The 19,814-nt window shown below is 38.4% G+C and overlaps 1 protein-coding gene across 11 annotated transcripts in view; it reads right to left on the reverse strand.

Moving 5' to 3' along the window:
* Positions 1-19,814, reverse strand: part of MBNL3 (muscleblind like splicing regulator 3) — a 113,060-nt gene that overhangs the window by 33,108 nt on the left and 60,138 nt on the right. Inside the window, exons 1-3 of one of the 11 annotated variants that reach the window (XM_007174533.2) lie at positions 7,726-7,798; positions 7,138-7,201; positions 1,315-1,351 (exon numbers count right to left, since the gene is read on the reverse strand). The exons of 7 other annotated variants lie outside the window; for them this stretch is intronic. The gene's annotated coding sequence lies outside the window, so the exon portion shown is untranslated. Of the gene's footprint in view, positions 1-1,314; positions 1,352-7,137; positions 7,220-7,725; positions 7,801-19,814 lie in introns of those variants that run through there. 3 more of the 11 variants (XM_007174532.2, XM_007174534.2, XM_057538386.1) reach the window with 3 other exon arrangements.

Here is a 19,814-nt window from a genome sequence, read left to right on the forward strand (position 1 = left end):
AGACTGAGAGAAGCTTGCACAGCTAACATGTGACAAAACCAGAGCTAAAACCCAGTTAGTCTGATTCCAGAACTTATTCTCTTAGCCACTTTGCTCTACTTTGATACGCATCAACTTATGTTTAAAATATAAAACATTAGGAATAGTGTATCATCATAACATGACAGATTTATATAAAAATTCCCCAACATGAGACATCATGCATGTTAAATATGATTTAGGGTGTGGATCTACATATACAATCAGGAAAACTGAGGGAAAATGTTACATATATACACATAAATGTACCTTAAAACTTTTAGATCCATTATTCTGGACAATTTTGGCTCTAAAGTTCTTTTTCCTGAATCCATACAATGTGAGAAACATCCTGAAATCCACTGATATTTTGTTAATCAAAGAATAAATCTCTACCTTGGGGCTATGCTGTTCTGTAGATTCCAGAGGCACTGGCCCTGGATCACTTGGATAATTGAGACCAAAGCGTACTTGGGAGTGTCCGGTATTCGAATGTTTTATGGATGGTTTAAGCACTTCCAGAAAGGATCATATGTCAGTCCTGTGGAACCAAACATGCGTTTGGTATTACCTAAATGCTGATATGGCTGATAATTATGGTGTTTACTATGTGGTAGCAAAGGATGTCACTGAACAGGTATTTATCACATTCTCAAATGTGACCTGTTGTGTTTGTTTAACTCTCATCAAGCACTGGGCAAAGCAGCTAATGATTCTCTCATTCGGATTACTAGGTCCACCATAATCCTTTTAAGATAAGCACAACTGCAAGCCATTCTTTTTCCCACAGTTGCTAAGATCCTTTATAGCGCGTGAGCTTACTGGAGGGAGGGGTGGGAAAAAAAGGCAACTTTTTTTTGAACCCAAGAGCGCAAGTTGCTAGGCCACCCGAATTCCCAGGAGAAAGTCAATTAGTTCATCAAGTGTTTTCAACACATGCTACGAATTTTCCCTATTTATGATGCCTTAACGGATTATATAATCACTTCTCCATATTTAGTTATCTTGTTATCAAAGCATTCCTATAATTTCACTGAGAATCAAGGTGTGTCCTTCAAAATTTTAGAGAGTTACCTATAAAGCAAAACCAGATGCACTGCAACTGCTCTTTTAAATATCACATCAGTGGGATGAGGTGGCTCTTTTATTTTACCTCCCCTGGCAGGAAGCTGAGTATAACTTAAAACATAGCTTGAGAAATCAAGGAAGTCACTATTGTTTTCCGTCAGGCTTGTCCTGTTGTTTCTCCAATTTGATCAAATTTTTAATCAAATTATTTATAAAATCAAATAATACCTTAGTTTCAATGTGCCTTTATATTTCTCTGGAAATCCTGGAAAAGGAAGAATTTACTGGTAGTAAGAGTTGAGGGTGGTATGAACCCAGTCTTCCTGAACTCATTAAGTAGCCTAGGAAACAGCTACATAATTTTAGCACATATAAGGACTATAAAGAAATCCTTACATGCGCTAAAAATTGCGGTAATGGAGGGTTCCCCCCAGTAATGTCCCCCCTAAGAGAAAACATAAGCTTCTTTTTACACCTACTACAACCTGCATCAAAGCAAAGATAGTCACAAGGATTTTAGTTCCCAGATTCTCCACCCTCCACCCAGTATAACTGGGATTATCTGGCTCAGAATTAACAGCTCAGGGGAAGTAGTGACACTTGGCGGCTTCCAGAGCCAAGCATGGTAGTTTATACTTCTGGGGTTTCTCTTTTCCTCCCACACCCTAACATTAAAGATTTCCCCAAGGTACAGTCCTAAATCCTCTGCTCTCCTCCTTAATCTCTTTCCCCTGGAGAAATGAAGTGCTGGTAAAATTTCATCTCTCACTGCAATTGCTCAGATCTTAAATCTCTATCTCTACCTCTGACCCCTCTTCTGAATTTCAGGTCTTTTTATCACTAACTGCAGCTGCATTTGGAAATCCTGCCCCCTAACCAGGTCTAAACAACTTACTCCTGACCTTCCTTCTCCTTAGACTATCTTTCCTCTTGCTGCCTACTAGCATTTAGGACCATTGCTCCAATTCCCAGGCTTTGGGACAGTTGCATAGCAGCCCTGAAAAGAGAAACCAGGCACCTGCTGAGCAGGATTGCCTTAGGATCGCAAACCCACCTTGATAGCTTTCCCAGACAAGTGGCAAACACAGCCATAAACATTTAAACAGAACACAATTTGTAACCCACTCCCTGCGTCCCCCAAATTAGATGAGGACTCTCTCTTACATTCAGGAATTCCAAACAATAGATCAGTTTAAAAAAAAAAAAGGAAAAGGAATATCTTAGGATTTTTGCCATTTGTTACAGTTTAGAGTTTTAACGTCATTTACGCTGAATGTAATCAGAGAGGAGAGGAGAATGGGAGGGAGTGAGAGAACGTGGTGTATTTGGCACATTTCCTGCCAATCTACAGATAAAGAATTGCTACCTGCCTTTGTGCTGTTATGTTACTGTCCTTTATATATAATAACTTTTCTTAAGCTTTTTCTTGGGAAACTAATGACATTTTTACAAATCAAAAATGGTACACAAATAGAAAAAAAATTACACTTTAAAAATTACATCAAGTTAGGCTATAAAACTAAAGTATGGAATATGAGGCAGCATAAGATTTTAAAAAACTTATTCGTCTTAGTTATGAGATTTTACTTGATTTATAAAGCATTCTCTTTTGAATGACAGAATCCATAATTTAATTCTATAACAATGCAAATGCACAGCAACACTACCTTACCAGAGACTGCTTATGTTAAAGAAAGCTTATAAAGAAAAAAAAAACCCCTGCATTTTCTATCCAAACAATAGATGAGAACAAATAATTTAACATCAGTGTTATCTGTGGAACACAATATTTCAAAAGAAAGCCAAGCCCCTCAAGTTTTTTCAAAACGACTTTAGGACTCAGGATAATATATTTATATGCACAACACTTGGTGATAACAAATCTCCCCTGTATTCATTCTTCAAGAGGCCCAAACTTAATTATAGGCCAAAATACTTTAATTGGAGTTGGGGAGAGGGTGGCAAACTTTGTTCTTGACGTTTGCTAACATTTGCTTTCAGTCCTTGTAGGGGATTAAGGCTTTGGTAAGCATGTAGGAACGGGATGGGGTGGAGGTTGAGGAGGGATCTGCCCAGCACAGTATGTAATCACTTATTGTTTTTGTCCTTTGGAAAACCAGCGACTATGGAGTAGAAAGGTTCCAATGTTTTCCTGAGGCCAGCTAAGCACCCTGAATGGGCCACAAGACTCCCTATCATATCAGGTCTGTAACAGCCCAGACACCATCCTGGGCTGAAAAAAATCACCCATTGTGTTTCCCAAGCCGAGTCAATGGTGTCCAAGCCCTCCTTCTAGACCCACAGGTTCAGAGGTGCCATGTGCTCAGTGCAAAGTAGGAGACCATGTCATAAACGACTCTAAATGTCGTCCCTGTGAAAACTGCCATCCACTGGTAGAGCTGGCTCTATCCTAAAAACAGCAGCTAAGGCTGGTCAAGACGTGTAAACCTCTCTCCCTCCCCTCCACGGACACACAAAACTAAAGCATTGAAGAGATTAGAGTGCAAGCTCATTTAGGCTCGCCTCAATTTCACTCCTTTTCCATTTCCTTTGGCCTTAAAAAACACATCATTCTCGTTGGGTTTTTCACTGTCATACGGAGTCAAGAAAATAGCAAAGTGATTAAATGGGAAAGTGATTCTCTGCTGAAATAAGCACTACTATATCTATGAATCTTCCCGCTCTCCTTTCCCATCTACTCTCTTTGAAAAAGCACCCAAAAAGCAGCAGGGGAATAAATGACCAATGAAATTTCTGAAATACGTCGGCATCAAAAAGTTGATGACAGACAAAGGAAAAAGTTGCAGAGCATTCATAAAACCTCCAAAATTCAATCTATTTCCTTTTTCCTACCTTCAGGCTTTTCACAAATGAGTACAAAGAGTACTTGACTGAAAGAGAAAAGTAGCATTGTAGAGATTCAAATCCCACCTAAGTCTTGGGAGTTATGAGAGTGAGAGTCTGTCAGAGACAAGACTTCCCAGGCACTTGGTGGTAGAAAGCCCCTGTGAAGTGTACTTTTTTATGTTCATGAGAGAAAGCTCTACCATCCATCAGAATAAGAAAAGGACCCCAGGAAGCTGAAAATTACCCTTTGTCAGTCACCAGTATATTAACAGGAACAGCTGTTTGCAGAATGACTTGCTTCTTCAAATACATTAGGAATTATGGGGGGGAAAAAGCTCTCAAATACAGTGGTAACTGGATTACCTTTTCTAAGACATCTCACTGCTCTGCTAGACTATCAAGAGTTAAAAGTTAAATGTTAAATAAAGGCAATGAATAGATGATTTGATTTCTATGAAAAAATTATTTCATTTTAATGATCACGTGTTAAATGAAAAATCCTCTTGATTATACTGCCCCACTGAAACATACGTACATATGCACAGACATGGCTGCTCAGAGGAAGTAACAGTAATTTTAGAATTACAAATGACATGTAGTAGGTTCCTACAACCATCACGGACCTATTGAGGGCTAGGAACAATCTGAAATGGCTAAAAGTGAGGTAACATGAACATAAACTGAGTATTAGTCAGATATCAGTATACTAACGGCAAATTTCCCACTTTCTTCCTCTTAGAGTTCTGTCTTTATAAAAATGGATATCCTCCAGTATTGTACCATCTATGAATATTGATATACATGCACAAAAAGCATCCTTAAAATCTTGCATACAACTTTTAATTTAAATTTGGGATGCAGACAAAAAATCTTTTTAAAAAAGTCTTTATTAAACCATTTCCTGAGTTTACTGAAGGCAAAATTAATGAGCCAGCCAAGCACTCCCCCCACTGCAGTTGGCACTGCATCTCTGCTGAACTCTGCTTTCCTTTTTTTAAAATTTATTTTATTGAAGTATAGTTGATTTACACTGTCGTGTTAATTTCTGCTGTACAGCAAAGCGACTCAGTTATACATATGTATACATTCTTTTTCATACTCTTTTCCATTATGGTTTACCACAGGATATTGAATATAGTGCCCTGTGCTGTACAGTAGGACCTCGTTGTTTATCCATCCTACATATAGTTTGCATCTGCTAATCCCAAACTCATGAACTCTGCTTTCTTGACATCCCACATACACATATACAGGGCAATGACTTCGGTGCAAACCAGACACCAAGTCTGAATAGGTAAGAAGCTGGAAGGAGGGCAGAAGAATTTTCTCGCCTATCTGCCTCAAGAAATCTTTCAGGGCTTCCCTGGTGGCGCAGTGGTTGAGAATATGCCTGCCAATGCAGGGGACACGGGTTCGAGCCCTGGTCTGGGAAGATCCCACATGCCGCAGAGCAACTGGGCCCGTGAGCCACAACTACTGAGCCTGCGCATCTGGAATCTGTGCTCCGCAACAAGAGAGGCCGCGATAGTGAGAGGCTCGCGCACCGTGATGAAGAGTGGCCCCCGCTTGCTGCAACTAGAGAAAGCCCTCGCACAGAAACGAAGACCCAACACAGCCATAAATAAATAAATAAATACTTTTTAAAAAAAAAAGAAATCTTTCAAATGGTGACCTCCAAAAGATGAAGGGAGGAATAGGCTCAACAACCACACCATTGTTCTCTGCAACAGCCCAATAAGATAACCTGATTACCAGAATGGGAACATTTAGGGCTGAACCGGATTGTAAGGAACATCTGCGCACCTTTATCTTACAGAGAAAGTGAAGGCCAAATTGATGAGGTGGCTTGTCCTAATTAACAAGCAGCTCAGTAAGGACAGAAGCCAAGTTTGCAGACTCTCACTACCCAATATGGATTTTCAGTTCAAATGACTCTTTCTCTGTAAAGATCTTCCTGAACCCCTCTCCCCACCCCACCCCCACTTCCCTCTCCCTCGTTTGTGTCTCCAGCCGCATCTTGTACTCCCTTCTATCGTAGCACCTATCACTGTGTACGTTGATACATAGTTTGCATGCCTATCTCCCCATTCCACTTTGAGTTTGTCTAAAGGCAGGACTATATCTTCCTCATCTTTGAACCTCCAGGGCTGTTTCTGTGCCTAGTGAAGAGTGACCACTCCATAAAAGTTTGCTGAATGAATGAATAAACTTTGTGAGAATAATTTTATAGGGCATCACACTAAGTCGGCCTTAGAGGCCTAATTGCTTCTCTTGCCATTTCCTTTCCTAAGTTCTTTCTTCTTCCTCCAAGAAGAGAACAAGAGGCAACACATGACTGAGGCTGTTCCTGGTTTTCCGTTGCAAGTGAACCGTTATTCTCTTCAGCTCCAGAAAATAGCTAATTCGTAACAATTTTTTATCTATGAATATATACTCTGGGGTGTGTGTGACCATCATGGCTGAAAAATCCTGGTAATTCAGTATAACTGAATCAGAAATGTTAGGAAGCCATGAGGCACAGACGCAAACCCTGGTCTAATTCCCAGGGGTCTGTGGTCACAAGAACCCCCAGGATATAGGGGCCCACAGAGCTGAATAAAGGAACCTGCAGCAGATTCATATTTAATCAACACCTGGGCCTGCACAAGGGGAGCACTGCATTTCTAGGGTCAGCTTAGAATAAACTGCCTTCTCCAACTGCTCCGTCCCCACCCTGCATTTCTCTAACCAGCTGCAAGTCAAATTCCCTGAGGCTACTGAGACAAAGGTGGGATACAAGGCTTCAGGATAATCACATCGGGTGGAGCTTTCTTGTGCATCTCTATTGCATATGCTGACTTCTTACAAGAAAAATGTTCCCACTGTGCTTTAAGACCCATGTTCAGCTGCATTCACATTAAACATTTATTTTCAAATAATCATTAGCTTGACATTTTTTTAAAGAGCAAATAACACCAAAAATCATAGTTGCTGGTCATAGTGAAACCAAGCCTGTCTCCCCAGTACCCCGGATCTGCTTCCTGCCCACCCCCCAATTTTTCCCCTCTGGTCTAATCAAATACCTTCAACTGCTTGAGAAAAATATTAACTGGATATCTGTTCAATAATATGCTCCTCAGGAATGTATGATCTCTGTTTACAAAACAGCCAACCAGAATCAAATTAAAACCCAAAGACAACTGAAGCACACTGGTGCAGAGTTACCAAAAGTCAGAAGGCGTTTCCGATGCTAAGGATTCACGGAAGCTGTCTTCAAAGTAGCTGACGGCTGCCAACGTAAAATGTCATTAAAATACAGAAAAAGAGGAAAGAAAAAAAGAATGGCATTGAATTTGTTACTCCAAGAAATCAAATACACAAAATCATGCAACTTCAAGAAGCTACTTACTACATAGGCTTTGTTACGAAACAACATAAAGGGGTCTCTCCCTTGGCCCTTAGGCAGTCAAACCTCTGGCTCTCAGGGTTCCCACGGCTTCCTTTTCCGGGCACCCCATCCAGTCACTAAGCACAGCGATTTGGAACCAGGACAAAAAGGATGCCGGCTGCTTGCACCCTTTCTTCCCAGCTAGGGCTTCTGCCTGGGATCCTATCTAGGGTTGCCAGATTTATCAAATGAAAACACAGGACTCCCAATTAAGTTTGAATTTCAAAGGAACAAGGACTCATTTTTTAGGATAAGTATGCCCCATACAAAATATTATCTGGCAACCCTCTCCCTATCTATTCTCCACCCTTGTGAGTTGAGCTAAATAAAGTCAAATCCTCAAAAACCCATTTTCCTCCCTTTACCTTAAGGTCAGAAGCAGCCCCCTCTACGGAATCAGCCCAGGCTCTACTAGGCCTTCAGTTGCCCGGAGCAAAGCAGAAGACACTCTCAGCGCCAGCTTACCTGACCAGCTGCAAGGAATTTAAGGAAGTTGACTGTCGGAGAAAGCAATTTTTTATTCCCTGGCTCCTCCCACCAAAAGCTTCGCATGGCTCCCTACGCAGTCACCCCGTCCGCTTTCCCAACCACCTTATGTGGCGCAATAGTGTATTCAAATGACTTTGATGGCTGCCTGCCGCAGCTCCTCCTCTAAACTGGGATGGGGGGAGGGCGTGGTGAGTGACCACCATGCCAAACTCCTGACTCTAAATTTATATACATTCTTTGAACATATGAACTATTACAGGAAGATGAGGCTTTTATGTTTTTAAGGTTTTTGTTAGTGGGGGGAGGGAGAGGAGGGCAGGTTAACTTTAATTTCTTCAGTCCTGTCGGTGGCATACTCAAATTCAAGCAAAAGTCATCCATTAAAGCCCAGGAAAACATCTGCTTAAGTATTATGTTTCTACATGCACACATAAGATCGATGCAGATACATATTCAAAACCTGCAAAAAATGGCATGAATAGCCATTATTTGCATAGATGTCTTTTTCAGTCAACCCTTGATTACTCATATTAAAAGACAGGGAGATGTAGAGGGGCATGGTTAATTCTAATGAACAAAATAATATATTCAGCAAAAATGGCAATGCATAACAGCCCCACATGACAGAACAGGTATATCACAAAAGTGGCAATGGTGAACATTTAGGAATCAGTTACTAGACACAATCCTGAATTTATTTTTTATTAAGATTGCAGTCTCCTTTGTTGGAATTATCAAAGAGTCAGAATTAGTAAGGTCAGAGAGAATGAAATTGTACTTCACTGGGGAAGCTTATATGTTATAGACAACATGTCATAGAAACATTAAATAGTAAAGCTGGAAAGGCTCCTAGAGATCCTTCAGTCTGTGTACCACAGACCGCTATTCCCAAGACAGGAGCCTCAGAAACTGAGCTTCCTGGTGAAACGCTTGTAAGGAGTGGCACACTCTGTTCCCCTCTTGGAGATTAACAGCCCACCGGAGCATAGTAAAGGTTCCCTCTCAAGTGTCCTAGAGTAAAGAAACCTGCTGACTTTTGTTAACTGAAACACAGTTCAATCGCAGAAACCATGCCTCTTTTTTTTTTTTCCATAAGATACCTTTTAACATATCTCGTTAGAGAATCCTTATGAAAATACTGACTTAATTCAACTCCCTCCTACTAAAGCTCAAAGCAAGCCCCCTGGCACACAGTGAACTCCAAGGAACTGGATCGTCCGTTGAAATGACATTGAACATTCCTGCCCATACTCGATCTCCGCACAGCTAACAAGATGTAGATTTTTCCTATGATGGCTACAAAGAAAGATCCCACAGGCAGCTTCCCAGCACTCCTTGCCAAAGTTGTAAGTTCTGCCAGAGCTTTCCAAATGGCTGCCGGGGCTTTCTTCTTTTGTTTGAATGCTTCAGTCAGGTAACTTCTGAAATCACAACTTCAAGCCTTCTCTGTCTAACTGGCTTTCCTACACTGTGACTTCTATCCCTTGAAACCATGCCAGTTACCTTAGGTTTTCCATGACTTAACGGTCTCAAGTGAGTTTTAACGGCACTAAAACTTGGGAAGTAGGAATGTATTTGGCAATCCCTCCAATTCCTAAGGGTCTTAGTTGTGTACTAAACTTAAACCTTGCGGTTTCCACTTGGCAAAGTTAAATTTCCTGTCTCCAAGTAAAAAGAACGTTTCAAAGAAGAATTAAATGTAGACAAATATCTTGCAAACTTAAGGGGAGTCAAAGGTGAGAAAGGCACTGATTATTGTTCAGATGTAAACAATTTACCTTTGCAATGGCTCAGTATGCTGCTAAGAATAAATTAAATAATTATCTCTAGAGCCAGCCATGTATCCCTCCACCCAGAGGTTATATAAAGGGCAGATACAGTTATTGATTTACCTCTGCATTTTTGAAATTAGAGGCACAGAGAAAAAAATCAGTCCTTTTTTTTTTTTTGCTAGACATAAGTTTTCTTTCAGATAAAGAAATTTAAAAGCATGATACCAAATGGTTGTTTACTGGGTCTTGCTAAATTCCTAAGTAGAAATCATGTTTCAAACGCCAGAGCCAAATGTATCCACTTTAAGCATTTTTCTCACAATCCTACCCAACTACCAAACTAATACCAAATACGCAATTTCCAAGCAGAAAGGTTTACTTGGTGACCTGGACTGCATTAAAATGCTTTGAGTCATGGACTAGCTCTACATTTTGTTAATGATAAATATATTTTTATCACCAAAAGCCTTACTGAAACCTTTATGCTAACTTGTTATTAAAACTGTAAGCATTTTAGAGTATCAGACAAATCTCCAAAGAAAACTCCAAACTCCAAATGCACTGTGTATTTAAATAAAGTGGGGTTTTTTTTTTTTAGCCAAGTGATTCTTTATTAGGCCAAGTTGCTGTTTGTTTTTGTTCTGACATAAAAGCAAGCAATTTATTGATATAAATTCTTTCTCTTTTAAAAATAAAGATCTATTTAGCCTGGCCTGAATATCTACCAAATTTATTAAGTTTCATCCAAAATGTATTTCAGAGATGTGAACAGAACCGACAATGTTCTAGATGAAACTACCGAGACTACTTTTTAAAAAATATGTTTAAAAATGATCCTCTCTCAGTCTTACTTAGTAAATATAGCAACCTTGTTAAACTCACCTTCTGCTTTCAGTGTGCAGTTAATATTTGATGATGATGAAACTGTTCCTGGTATTTAAAGAACTAAACAAGGCCATCCACAAACAATGTAACTAGAAATGGGGTTGTTTAAAGAAGATAAAATGATAAATGGAAGTTTTACGTTTTAAAATAAATCAATCCCTCAACCATAAATGTCTCATATCTTTAGAGAAGAAGTTGAAATATGACCCCTGCCAAAGAATGCCTATCTCCAAATCTAAAACAAAGTAAAGCAAAGGACAGTGAAAGTTAATTAGTTTTAAAAATCTATTAATTGTTCTCCGCAAGTCAGTTTAAGCAGCTAGAAGAGTTGGTGGGTGAACAGTGCACTTGTAAGGATGCAGTGTTTCTTAAAACCATAAACCCTCTATATTAAGCACAACAAGGTTTCTAAGGTCTAGTCACTGCCTTTTAATTAGTGGAATCCTTATTCTGGTGAGGGGGAAAAATAGGAAAAATAAAACAAATCCCTAGCTTCATTGTGCCTTCCCTGAAAATCAGAATAAAATTAGAAAACTTCAGAAAACATGTCTTTCTGGAAAAAAAAAGAGCCCAGTTTATGTGTCTCTTATACAAAGTAAATCAAATTCCGTTCTAGAAAAATATTTGATCAAGTGATACAGCGAAATAAACTAGGCCATGTAAAACATCAGTGTGCCAATATTTCAGTTATTTTTCTACTAAAGATAACTGGAGCATTTAACTGGTTTTGTTTTGTTTCATGTTTTACAGACTCTAGTATATAAGGTCAAATGACCATTCAGATGTGAACTAATTCTGACCATTTATGAGTGGGCTACAGAGTAATTGTATCTACAGGTTTAGCTCATGTAACTTGGCATGTGATGATTGTTGACACACATTTAGAGACCACGTTGAGGCCCTTGTAAAATTATACTTTCCATTAATATCATGAAAGTAGTCATAATGACACAACTCATTTGAGGGATTTATTGAACGCTGTGGTCAGGTTTGCATTTTTTTCACACCATGACCACCTGAATAATAATAACAACTGACTTTATAGTAAGTATATTTACCATGTGCCAGACACTGTTCAAAGTGCTTTACACGCATTACCTCATATAGTCTTCACAATATAACCCTAGGAAGTCAGTGGTTTACTGAAGAACTGAGGCACAGAGAGGTGAAGAAACACGCTCAAGGTAACAGAACAAATGTCGCAGAGCTGTGATTTGAACCCAGGTGGACTGAGTCTGCAGCTCACATTCCTAACCAGTACACTAATACCTCACAACACCGTGGTGTACTAAACTGAGGAATGAGCTCGTTCAAATATTTCTAATTGTTGGGTCACTATTTTCCTTCTAAGATTATAATAAAGATTGCATACCAACTAGCCGTTAGGTATGTCCAGAAACTATTTAATAGATAAATGTATGCCAAGTGGGCTGTTTTGTTAAGTACCTGGGGATCTTAGGTGACTTGAAAACGAATAAGACAAGATAACCGAGTGTCCAATGTTTTTTACACCACATCCACCTGCATAACTTTACTGTGTATTTACCATGTGCTGGGCACTGTTCAAAGTGCTTTAAACGGATTATGAAGTCTTTCATCCTAACCAAAGCGGAACAATTAGTACATATATCTCATCTCTTAGCACAGCTTTTTAGCAAATGTCTGCATGATAGAATTTTGCCAGTTGGTCTGGGAGAAGCAGTGTCCTGGAATCAGGAGTCGGGTTATGAGAGCTTAAGCACAAATGACCATGGCCTGACAAAAGTAACAGTCCTGCAAAACCCCATGGACATACAGAACAGATGGAAGTGGGGCTCAATGAAAGGGTTGGTTGTGTGCCTTTTGTGACTATTATTATTACCACTCTAAAAGAAGAATCTTAAAAAAAAAAAAAAAAAAACCACCACGGCAGTGCCATTTAGAAGCAGGTTTACTCAGACCATAAACGTCTGGGTGCTGTAGGTTCAACACTATGACAAAGCAGAGAAAATCCCAAACAATGACAAAAGATCAACCTTATCACGAAGAAGTACAAAGTGCTCTTCTGAAGCATTTCATTCCACAAAGAACACAGACAAGAGAATTCACACACACCACACATACCACTTCACAAAAGACTACGCCACCAAAAGCTCAGTTTTAGTGGAGATTTGACTTAAATGATCAGAGAATGTATAAACTTTGAGATGGTGCAACATGGGGTGATGATTTGTGGGCCTGGGAACTAGGATTTGACTTTTTCAATGCTTCAACTCTGCCTGTGAGCAAGAGTTATGTTTATTTATTTTCTTTTCTATATTGTCAACTTATTTTTGGTTAAGTAAACATTATTCACAAAATAAGACGAAAGACTTCAAATGCAAATCAACATGTAAATGTATCAGGTAAACATATAAACATGATGTAAACATAACAATTCTATTCACTCTAACTTAGCATTCAGGTTTTTCCACAGCTTTTAAAAGACAAAATATTCTAGGTATTTGCTGATGATGTAGTAGGGAACCTAGATCTCATATAAGTGACTAGACAATTGAACGTGTAGAATCCAAAAGGGTACTTATACTTTTAAAGACAATTTGATGGGGAAAATAATAATGATAAATAAATCCAATGTTGAAATGAATCAGCTGTTTGGAATCAGGTTGCAGGCAGTTCATACTCTGACTTCTAACACATTTATTCCGAGACAAAGCAGGAATAAATCTAAATTTTTAATATGAATGCAGTATTTTACTAAATATGAATGCAGTACTTTATTAGGAAGAGGGCTAAACTGGGATTTAAGTGTCCTGGATTCTAATTACCTTTAGATCATGGCTAAATTATTTTCCAATTCTGTTAATCAGTTTTTCTAGGAATAATTCCTGCCCCTACATACTTCATAAGTACTTTGAAAGAATAAAGGGAAAAAGAGAAATTTAGTATGCTTTGGAAGTAAAATCAGTAAAAAAAAATATTTATTTTCTTTATTAGTTAGTTAGAACTAAAATTGTTGCTGTGAATTAAGTATAAAAACTTCAATAGATTACAAAGTATGTTTTACCATTTTACCTCCCCACAGAAGATAATGCATTATTATATGAGGAATCCTTGATTTTGTGAGTAATAAGATTATCATGTGCCTAGAGAGGGAATTTATATACAATGTTAGAAAACCAAGGACGCTTCTCTTCTTAGAACCAGATATTGTTACAGTTGCTGCTCCCACAGCTCAGTGGTAACAGTAGGTGAAAGAACAGAGGATAAAGAAGCAGATCCAAGCTTTAATCTTATCCTTGCAAATAACTGAAAAGAGAAAGGAATTATTGCTCCCTTTACAACTGGCAATAAGCCAGTGCCTACTTAGAAGACCAGTTTATCTAGTCAAGAGGCACTTCTCTACCATCACAAGCTTCTTACTTTAAGATCTCACATAATGAAAATTCACTTTAGAATCATAATGAATAAAACATTCAAAGTAATCTCTATCATATGAAAAAGTTGGAAGCGTCACGTTTTTCGGTTGGTACTTTTTATATTTTAATTTTGCCAAAACTGCTGTTATATTTTATTTATAACACATATTAAAAGGATATAAAGAAATCAAGCAAGTCATTTTTTTCCTGGTAAGTTAGGAGGATAAAGTAAAACAAGCTTTAGGCTATAAAAGAAGATGTTAATGGTGCTTAAAATACTAACAAGTAATTAATTATAGCAAAGGGATTTTGACTATTATTTATATACGTTGGTAAAATAATAAAAATGAATCTCATTATAAAACTGTTTCTAAATATTTGAAGTTTTTCATTTTTCTTATTTTTCATCTCAACAGGCGCCAACTGCTTAGAAGCCAAGATTGACTCATATAAATGTGAAACACGTTGGAACATATATACTTATATATTGAATATTCTTATTATACTGAATATATATTTCTATTGTAAAGAACTAATAATAAATATATATTATATATGTTATATACATATATAAGCCCTTTTTGTCCCCACACTTGCTGCATATAAAACTTTGAAAGTCCACTTGTGGCAGCTAGCAACACCTACAATAGACCTTTTGGGGTATAAAAAAGTCACTAATCCTTCCAAAGGGCTACAAGAGACAAATGATTAAAATAATCTTTTTCTTCTTGGTTTCATACATTTACACACCAATGTTATTCTTGCCCAGCTACCTGTGATGAGATATGCCATGGGAAGTTTCTATGTGCTCCACAAAAATAGGGTTCTGTGGCAAAAGAATTTTGAGAAATGTTGAGTTGTAACAGAAGTAAACTGCTCTTTTCGTGCAGTACGTCTCAGAGCCTTATCTCAGCTAATAAGCACTGTGGTGCTCCCTAGGGAGAGAAATATAATAAGTTTCCCAAAGATATATAAGTCTTCCAGAACAGATGTCATTTTCTTTCCACCAGATCTGAGTATAAACAATAAGCCAAGAATGACACCATTTGAACAAAAGTGGAAAAAAAGGAAAAAGCATTGAGGGAGTAATACAGAGTGCTGAGAATTCTGAAACTGAGAAACATTATCTTTAGTTGATACTCTCTTGGACTGTTAGGGTTTTCTCTAAACCAGTGGTCCTCAAACTTGAGTGTTCATCAGAATCACCAGGAGGGCTTTTTAAAACACAGACTGTCAGATCCACCTTCAAAGTTTCTGACTCAGCAGTTCTGGGTGGGGCCCAAGAATTTACATTTCTAACAAGTTCCCAGGTGAAGCTGGTGCTGCTAGTCAGCCAACAACACTTTCCCAACACTGTGGGAACGCTGTCTTATCGAACAATAGATTTAGCTATTTACTAAGCATTTTCTTATGTCGCTGATAATCAGTTTCTAAAAGGTCATATCGACGGGATTTTGATAACTTAATTCCACATCTCTGACCTCAGTAATGATGTTAGCAGTCGTATAAAAGAAGGCCAGTCCAGGTCACACAAAAAAAGGATTGGACCTCTCAAGATTCTATTCTACTACTCCTAGGAAACACATTCATTTTCTGTTTACAAAGTAGTGCTATTAGTTATAAAGGTAAGTATATAAGAGCTCCGTATTACATGTTGCCTACATTTGCTCTACAAATCTCCCCAGAGTGTTTTTCAAAATGTTTGCTACGTACCCAAATTTAAGCAGATAAAGGATTTTCTAGTAAACTCTCCTCGGCTCTCCAATAAATTAATACCTTTACTCACTGCAGAAACCACACTCATTTGAAAGTACTACCTCTTCTCCTCACCCCCAAAAAAGACATCTGGATAAAAGACAAGCTCAAAGGAGGGAAATACTTTTCACATCAAATAAGCAAACAACCCAATGTTGACCACAGCATTTCAACATGGATAACCAAAAGGTGAAGTATTGATAGACTCCCAAACCTCAAAGCAAGCACCAAATACAAAGTTCATCCGTTGTACCCTGCAGTGATGCAGTAAGGAAACAGGACATCCCATACAACACTTTGTCCTTTTCATTGTGAAGAAAATAAATACCTGGCTAAGGAGTTCCAAGTATTTGTTATCCTTTCCTTTCCGATTAAGAATAGTCTCAGCAGTACTCGGTTTACTTCTGAGTATCACTGGCAGCCTATTTAAATCTGAAGCCCCCAGTTTGCAATACCATAATGCTTGCAATACATTGACACGTCTAAATGAAAAACACTCAAATAGCTTAATAAGCTGTAAATAAGAAATTCAGAGATAGAATTAGCCCCTTCCCTTGCCCTCTCACTAGTTATACAACTACATTCTTCCAAAAGGGCTTGGAAACAACTTACAAGAAAGACACACTTCCAAAAACACCATTGTCATGGGCCTAAAGAGTAAGAGTGATATAATGGGGAAGGTGGTGATAATTACATCAAAAACTTCAAAAATCTCGATAAGGTTAATCGCTTCAGCTGGGCCCTAAATGGAGCTCTGAGCTTTCTGGCAACCATTGTAAAGAGGAAAATGTATTGAACTGCATTGTTCTTATTGCTTCATAAAAGAAAGTACACTGGTTAATAAGCACCTCTCTGTAAAAAAGACTGCTGGATACTATGGAAGACAATGAATAGCGCAGGGAACCTGCCCACAAGGCGTTTGCCTATCTTATCTCTTCTGCAACTGCAGAGACCTGAGGAGTGTTGCTGAGAGGGGTCTAGCACTTGACATTATGGGACAAAAATCAAAGGAAAACAGTGGGGTAGAAATCAAAGGTGACTAAACTAGGGGTCTAGAGGTGCTATTGAGGAGGAGGAGAAATTTGATGGGGAGAATGAGACGTCTCTGAGCCATAATTAATCACAGCTCTTCATTTTTGCTTCAAGGAAAGCCAAGGAGTTTATAATGTGTGATAAAAATGGCACAAATAACTCTCTCTCTGGCAGAGTCTCACTTTCTCTATCACCACCCCCCCCCTTCATTAGTATGTTATTTTATTCATTACACTTTCATTCTGGTTTTGCTTCAAATACATTATTATTGGAGCTGAAGTATTTCAGAATGAAAAGCTTTTCTCAAACAGGTGTCTCCGAATTTCTTTTTTCTCTACAATCTCCGGCATGGAAGTAATGTCATTTTTTTCCTTAAGTGTTTCTCTAGTGGAAGAATACAAGATCTGGGGGAGGAATAGTGAAATATGATTAAATACATTTTATCAGTAATATTTCGTAGATGGAATAAATGTCATGTGCCACCGGAGTGAGGCCTTGAGAATTTGGGAAGAGTGAAAGAGGGTCTTGGTTTTGTCTTAGCTGTCAGTTGCCTATTAAAATATGCAAGTCACAATTATGGATATTATTGTACACTATTAATGACATCAGCTGAATGCTGCTAAATACTTAAAACCATTTTAAGTTTCCTTCTTTGTTGAAACATTTTTCTAAAATGGTCCAGGTACTTTTCTTATTTTTGAAGTAGAGTCAGTTGCCCAAACCTGAATCACATCTCGATTACTAAGGATTGCACCCAAGGCCTCAGGATGTCTGTCCTGAAAAACAGAAATCACTATGCCAAATGGAGATGAAGATGGAGAAGGTATAAGAGATTGAGCTGACTGCACAAATACCAAGGTACAGCTCATAAGCCTAGAAATCCTTTTTTAACATTCCATCTTGAAATTAGCTTCCCATTTCTTATTTTCCCATTTCTTTTAAAAAGCAGATTGCTAGGTAAGTTTATTTTAAAATGTCAATGCACAGGCTCTCTCTTTAAGAATTTTTCTTTGCCTTTCTATGCTCAAACTCTTCAGACTTTTAAAATATCACTGTACATTCGAAGCAATCGTTACTGATTAAACTTTAAATATATATTTTTATTGGATTAGGCAGTCACCTTTTACACAAAACCCTTTTCTGCAGATTATGACCTGGTACTTGACTCAGAATGACCTTATTAGTGCTTATCATGCTTCCAAGAATACCTTTATTTGCAAGCTAGCCATTTGCTGTAAAATTCAATTTCAAACATTTTAAGGCAAAAAATGATGCTTGAATATTACTAGATTATCACACTAATTACTTTAAAATAATATGTAACAGTGGCCATTCAGTAAATTTTTAAAAAATCCACATAGAGGGTAAAAACACTCAAAATGCTAAATTTGGAGAGCATCCAAGGCGTTTGGCCAATGAACATTTCTATAATGCTAAGGGACAGAATTAAATTCACAAAAATCAGCAATCTGTAGGCCATGAAATCTAGGTTAAAATGTGGTTGAGTGAGGAAAGTTGGCACATGGGTGTATACAATTTTCATTCATATTTAGGTAAAAACTGAACTGGGAGTAGAAGTACAGATGCAGGTGGAGAGACGACTAGGCACCTTGCAGGGGAGCCCATATTGGTTCTCCCTCTGCCAAAGCGGTTCAACAAGCTCATGTTTCATTCAGTGAACACTTTTCAAGCTCCCAATATGTACTATGTGTGCTAGGCACAAAAGCTGTGGTGGTGAACAAGACACCGTCTAATGTGAAACCAAAAAAATGTATGACAAATCTTCATTTCAAATTCAATGAAATTGGATATTAAGGTGAACACAATAGCAGTAGGTGGAAGCAGTATTTCAACCAACCCCCTCTTACTTAACCATGTTGACTTGAGCAGCATCTCAACTGCATCATTGGCTTCTCCTTCCCACTGCCACCTCCTAATTCAAATTCTTATCATTTCATACCTTCAATATGAAGCTTTCTAAGCTTCAATAGCAGCTTTCTGAGAGGTCCCCCTGTGATGAAATGGCTGATGATGCCATTTCTCTACTCAAAATTGTCAGATTCCTCAGAGCTACAAAATCAAGTTCAAGCTCCTCACTTCCTTTTAAGGCTACTCCTCTACCAACACAAGCTCTATGCTTCAGCCAGGCTGACTTAACACTCGACTCCCCAAATCCACACTACAGTTTTTTCCCCTCTGTCTTTGCTTAGGTTATCCTTTCTGCCTGGAATGTCTTCCTGTCTCTCCTTCCAAGAATATCTCACACGGTACCTCTCCCATGACTACTTCTTTAACCACCACAGCTGGATGTAATCCCAGCCCTCCCTCCCCCCTTGGACTCTTGTAGTGGTTCGTCTGTACCTGGCTTACGGCACATAACACAAGCAGCTTCATACTAAAAGGTCAGGCAGGGACCATATCTTCCATAACTTTGCATTCTGTGCAGTACTCAGCCCTGTGCCTAACAAGTAATAGTTTTCAATAAATGTTTGTTGAATGAATCATTTCTTTGGGGAATTGAATGTATATAGATAGAACTCTTAATGGATTTAACAGGACTTTCAGCATTAAATGACCCCTGACATTTATAAAATCCTTGTAGTAAACCACAAGCAATAGTCCTGCAAATTGAGTACTGCTGCTTGCTCTTGTATGAAGAGAAACAGAGGTAGGTAGGATTCTCATGACTTCCTCAAGGCCACACAAGGAGCCTTGGTTAGAGCTGTTATTACAAGTCAGCATTTTCTATGTTTATGCCACTTGCTGATACCATGCTTCACATCAAGCATTTCCATGGTTACATCTGTTGTTCACCCAAGAAAAAGGCATTTATCAAGACTACCTCTAAGGCCTCTATGAAAAATAAGACAATATTCCAAAATATATACAATGGAATATTATTCCGCCATGAGAAAGAAGGAAATCCTGCCTTTTTTGGCAATATGCATGTACCTTGAAGGCCAGACACAGAAAGACAAACACTGTACAATTTCACTGATATGAGGAGCCTAAAAAAGCTAAACTCATAGAAACAGAGTAGAATGGAGGTTACCAGGGACTGCGGGTGGGGAAAATGGAGAGATGTGGTCAAAGGGTACAAACTTCCAGTTATAAGGTGAATAC

The sequence above is a fragment of the Balaenoptera acutorostrata genome, chromosome X, assembly GCF_949987535.1.
Source record: "Balaenoptera acutorostrata chromosome X, mBalAcu1.1, whole genome shotgun sequence".
Classification (NCBI taxonomy): domain Eukaryota; kingdom Metazoa; phylum Chordata; class Mammalia; order Artiodactyla; family Balaenopteridae; genus Balaenoptera; species Balaenoptera acutorostrata.